Genomic DNA, 5,973 nt, shown 5'->3' on the forward strand with positions numbered 1-5,973 from the left:
GGAGAAGGTTATGCATTCATCCAAGTCCGTCTGTCTGTCTGTTTGTGAACATGAAATTGTTATCTCAAAAAGCTGTTATCAGATGTCAACAAAATCTGATGGATATGTGAGCACTGGGTCAAGATGTTGCTTAGATTCTGAGGTGGATCCAGATGCAGTAATAAATCATAAATTTTACTGGTGCCAGTGGAGGTGTGCCTTCTTTTTTTACTTTAACAGGGCAGACTATGAACGCTGAATTAATTACCTCCCCCAGTGAGGTTGCATGGAGGTTAGTCTATACGGTAAGCCATGGATTACACTGACACTGGTGAAGATATGCACTTTCTGAATGCTTTTAAGTTGTTGGATGTGATCATCTTTCCAACTTACAGAATGCAGTCAGCAAAGATGCAGAAAGGTCAGACATATTGTATCATCACATTTAGGGGACACCTGTAACTGTTACATGTGATCAGCCTGGACCCAACATTTGAGTGTAGTCAGCAACAATACAGAATGGTCAGATGTTCAATCATGGTCTCATTCTTCTGAATAACTGTCAAACACTATGAGGCTGTCCACACTTTCACACCCAGTTTTAATATGACCCTATCACCTATGCTACTCAGGGTCACATTCTAAGTGCCTTTGGAGATTTCATAAGATCTCTTCCTTAGTTGTCTATCCTGCATATTATAAGATCTTTTATCCAAGTGACTGTACTTAAGAGTCAAAATCCAAGCAAAACTCTCAATTGTTACAAAACGTATTACATACATTAAATTTCTGCTTTTTCCCCAACAGCTTCCAGCAATTGTTGGGAAGTAATTAGCTGGTTTTGGCTCTTGGTTTAGCTTCCAATACACTGAGAAAATCAGCTGTACCATGGCCAACCCCAATACAGGAATTCTTTAGGTGGAAACATGGTGTCATTTTTATATTAGATTAGATTACATCTCAATATCCTCTTTCATGCAATGAAAAAACCTGGTGGCTCCCTTTCCTGGTTAAACAAACATTCCTCAATTTCCTCCATATTCCCAAATGGAGGATGGTAGCCTGCAGAGGAAGGGTTCATATTCAAATGAGTCTGGGGTTGCAAATACTACTATGTTAATTGACGTCACTGATGTCAAGGACTTAGAATTGTGAAAGTGGCCCATTCAACTGGACTGACTTAGTTAACTTCTTCATTTTTTTTTTTTTTTTTCCTGACTCTCTACACCCAACCTCAGTCCCCCATCCAAGGGTACAAATGGAGGTATGGGTGATAATGATGATGATGACATTGATGCAAACTATGCTGATGCAATATTAAGATGGTATAAACAATATACATGAAAAATGTTATCATACAGTAAGCAAACAGTATATCACTAATGAAGAGATGCTACAGAAACTCCTGTGCCACCAAGAAAAATGAACTTAATTCTAACACATACAGAAACACTAGACACATGGGATCATATGGGTCTTTGCTAAAATAGTGAAGAACCTTATGCCTAAAAATTCTTAGGGTGCTAAACTGACCTACCACATGGGCCAATGCTAGAGTGACATACCTTGTGTATAAAAATGCTCAGGATGTGGCTGACTGGCCAGGCCTGCATCTACGTAACATATGAAAAAGAAATCTGGTTGACTAACATCACAGTGAGATGAATGGATGCATATGGTTTTAGTGCTGAAAGATTTCTTGCAGTTCCATCCACCATCATCAGCAGTAGCCCAAGTTAGTCTACTGAAGAATAAAGGTTTCTCCTATCTTCTTCCACTCTGATGTATTGGCTGTCACATGTTCCATCAACTCCCAGCGAATCTTAAGTCAGAACAAGACGGCAAGATGAGATCTGGGATCCACTTCTCCATCTGCCGACAAAAATCATCATCAGTATCATCATCATCTTCAATTCTATTCTCACTATTACATATGAAGCAGTTATGATCCAGACAGAGGAAAATACAGGTCATTATCATCAATATTTTCACTCATCAACCCTTGCAATTCCCACTTTCTCACTCAGGGTACATGCTGTAGGGTGTAAACTTAACTCACCTTCTCACTCCATCCATGAAGGTTCCCTCATGCAAGTGTCAAGGGAACAACTCTTCCTCCATTCAGTATCTCCCAACAAAAATGACTGACATAGTTCAGCCAAGATCTGCAGCCTTCTTCTTGATGCCTTCCTACCCAGGTTGCTGCTTTCAGATATCAGCCTGTGAAAAAGGTCAATCTAAGGAAAACATGCCATGTGCCCATGTAACTAGAGTTACTGTTCACATTATGTAAGTACAAAAAATAAATAAATACTGTAAATAAATAAAGTGTAAAACTTTAGTATACTACTATTTACTGGGAGAGATTTGGTTAGATGGTGAACTCTCCTAGTTTGCTGGCAGGAATACCATATTTCACTCAGCACATATTTTGGTGCACACTGTTTTTTAGTTTTTTTTCATTCATTCATTGCCAGACGCCATGTATCCCAGACAGGGTGGCCAAGGGCTTAGAGTTAGTTGTTTTACAGGGAGGGGCACTAATCCTCCACCAACCCCACTTGACGTAGGGATGCCAACAGCATCTGGTGTTCCCCGGCGGTCACCCATCCAAGTACTAACCAGACCCAACGTTGCTTAACTTCGCTGATCGAACAGGAAGCGGTGTAATGAAACAAAATCAATGTTCACCTTTTCCTGAAACTAATTTAGTTCTACCATTGTCATTATTGGATACTCACCTGCTTTTCCACTTGCTAATCCTGTGATGCTTTGTTAGGTAAAGCACACCCTCATTTTACGCCTAAGATGCATTTTTGAAAACCAATCATTTAATAAATATTGTGCTGTAATCAGGTAAGCAAGAAAAAGATCACATCCTGGCAACATGAAATCAGGTACCTGTATCACAGTGACTGTATTAAAATAAATAAATAAATAAATAAATATGACTTATCTGAAAGTGGTGGTAGTGCATTTTCCTAGGGGTATAGAGCTCAGTGAAGTGGATGTCACGATCAAATCTTGGAATGGTGACTGTCTCTGAGCTCGGATGGCTGATGTAGAATAATTTAATACATCATCATTAAATTTCTGCCAAAAGAGAGACTGACACAAACAAAACAAGGGCTTGGCTAAAACTACAGCATAAATCAAACATTTCAGGAAGCAAGAATTAACCCAGCTTTGTAGCAGCTTCATCAAAAATGACAAAAATAAACATGTATGTGCCAGGTTTTCTAAATTCGGGCTTCATTTTCAGGGAAATAAAACAACGGGAGCAATGTATTCTCCTCTGTTACATTTTGTTATGAAGTTTTTTCAATACTTCAACAGTATATGATGGTATTTTGCCACACAGGTTCTCACATCAACAGAGAAAAATCACGATAACTGAACACGCGCTCAGGACAGAGAAGCTGTTAACATTGAGAGACATCTGGTGGCAGACAACTTCCAGAAGTCCCACATTACCCAATAAACCACCAGATGCCACGGTTTGGTTATATGGTTACCACCCAGCATACTAAATGTTTTCCTGATGTAGAGGAACCCATTTGGCTCAGTGTAGAATCACCCGTAGACAGAAGGAAGAGGAAAGAAAGAAGGAAAGAAAGACAGAAGAGGAAAGAAGGAAGGAAGAGAAGAAAGGGCAGTCACCCAAGAGCAGCACTACATTGAGTGAGTGGATGGTGAGTGCCCCCACCTACCACTATGGTAAAAACATGGGTTTTCTGATTTGTTATGCAATTCATATGATATTAACCTTTATTTTCCTGTGAAAATGGTTCTTTTCTCTGCATGCATTCCCATATTCAATACAGGGATGGAGGAGGCAGGAAAAACAGGGAAATGAGGCAATTCCAAAAGAAATGGGCCAAAATCAAATGAACCACAAAAAATAATCAGAAAAACCTTCACTTATCCACAAAATTGTGCCTGCCTGAGAGTAAAAATGTATTCTTTGAGAATTAAAATTCTACAATAATGGGGTGACAGAGTTATGGAGCGTGACAGCACTAAAGTACATGGCATACAGAAGAAAAATAACAATAAAGAGCAAAATAAGAAACTCCTAACCAACCTCAACAAGAAGAAATGCACAGGCACTGCCATGCCTTTATGAAGTGGTGATAAAATCCTTCACTGCACTGCACGGCCTATCTTGGTGAACAGTTTTGAGTTTTAGCCAGAGGTATTTATGCGAGGGTCATCCCTGGTTCACTGACGTGTGGCTATTGAACTGGCACTTCCTCAGAACATCCTGCCAAAAAAGAAATATGGAATTAGGTCTTCGTGAATGGCTATGAGAATATGAGTACTGTACTGTATGGCCTAGTATTCCTAGTTCCCACCAGCTTTTGGCCCTCAACAGGTATCTTCATATCTTACACCACATTTATCTGATGCCTAATTTTACTCATCTTACCAAAGCAAGATTTCTCTGATGCTGTGCGACCACATAAATGCATTCATCTCGTACTACCAATATTAAATGCAGTATACTGATGCTGACCTGAGGGGTCCCCGACAAACTCAGGATTGAGGGATACAGCTTACCGGTACCTCCTGCCATTCTCTGAGTCACATAATCACAATGCATGACCTACCTCAATGTAATGGTGTCTGCGTCTTCCACAATACAAAAAAGCGACCATCCAGTGCGTATACATGTGAAATTCACCAGCATTATAGCATATGCCATCTCACCTGGTTTACTCACCCAGATGGCTACCCCAATACATGTTAACAGTATGGCTCAGTAGGAATCTGATTTTCAAGAATTAGGGCAGCCCATACCTGCTGGCACACCAGCCCCATTTCCTATACACATCATCATCAGAATAGACAACAGAGGAGGGGCTGAGTTTTGTGCCATATGCAGGGGAGTTACACAGCTAGAGACTTCAACTTATGAATCATAGTTATTCAGTATACTTAAACAAGATGTGACCTAGTTGTGAGTGGAGGGACTTTTTAAGTGAAAAAAAACTGAGTCAGCACTAATATCACCTGACAAAGAATTCCAGAGGTCTATACATCTGATACTGAAAAACCTGCATCTAAACTTCCCTGAAGTGCAGGGCTTGGGCACCTTGAATCTACGGCCCCTAGTGTTAGCTAATGAAGGAAGAGAAAAAAGTTAATGCAGTGCAATTGGGGACTGGTGATGAAGATTTTCCAGCATTTACTAAGGTCAGCTCTGATCAGCCTCCTTCTTGCAGAATACAAGTCCGGATTTTTTAGACGGTCTGCATAACTGAGTTCGGATAGACCACTGATTTGCTTAGTCCATCTGCACTGCTTCAGGAACCTCTGGCCACCGCGGTATCCTGTATTCCATACAGTGGACCTAATTCCATGAGAGGTCTGAATAGGGTTTAAATTGAGTCAATATAAAATCTCGGTAATGACAGGGTGATTTTCTAAAAATTATTTGCCAGGCCTACTGTTCTTTTTTTTTTTTAATTATTTCTTCGGTAGAGAGGTGGCTTGTAGTCCTAACGGACCCGGGTTCAAATCCCAATGGGGCAGGGAACAGTCTAAGGATTTGAATTTCATAAAAATCAGACTTTACTGATCTACCAGAATATCCGCCGACATGTCGAAAAAATACCCCCACTAATACCAATACAACAGTCCTGTATGAGACAGCCCTAGCATGTATTCAGTATGGACAGTGGGTGTTAGCGCCGAAGTGGTTACATGTAGAGGTGTGCGGTACGTAGGAGGGCTACTGGGCCTTGAAAGCAGGCTATGAAGCCTATGCCCAGAGTCAGACACATTTAAAAAAAAAAAAAAAAAAAAAAAAAAAAGTAAAATTTCAGAGAACTGTCAACCAAGCCTTTGTGTGTCGTTTCCACAGAGAGACTGGTGTTGTTCATGTGAATGCTGAAGTGTGTCAATGGAGTTCCGATTTACTGGGCCTCTCTGATATTGTTGTACATTGCACTTGTTGAGACTGAAACGTAAACCCCAGGACTCAGCGACCTT

General features: G+C 40.4%; 1 long non-coding RNA gene across 1 annotated transcript; it reads right to left on the reverse strand.

Moving 5' to 3' along the window:
- Positions 1 to 1,784: 1,784 nt before the first annotated feature.
- On the reverse strand, positions 1,785 to 4,120 carry LOC145413443 (uncharacterized). Its single transcript, XR_013899728.1, has 3 exons — positions 4,060 to 4,120; positions 2,030 to 2,199; positions 1,785 to 1,842 (listed from the first exon to the last, which is right to left on the reverse strand). It is a non-coding gene; the product is annotated as an uncharacterized LOC145413443 (long non-coding RNA).
- Positions 4,121 to 5,973: the final 1,853 nt, after the last annotated feature.

Source organism: Coenobita brevimanus, chromosome 12, assembly GCF_032717465.1.
Source record: "Coenobita brevimanus isolate Jiangsu-jjx chromosome 12, ASM3271746v2, whole genome shotgun sequence".
In the NCBI taxonomy this organism is placed as follows: Eukaryota; Metazoa; Arthropoda; class Malacostraca; order Decapoda; family Coenobitidae; genus Coenobita; species Coenobita brevimanus.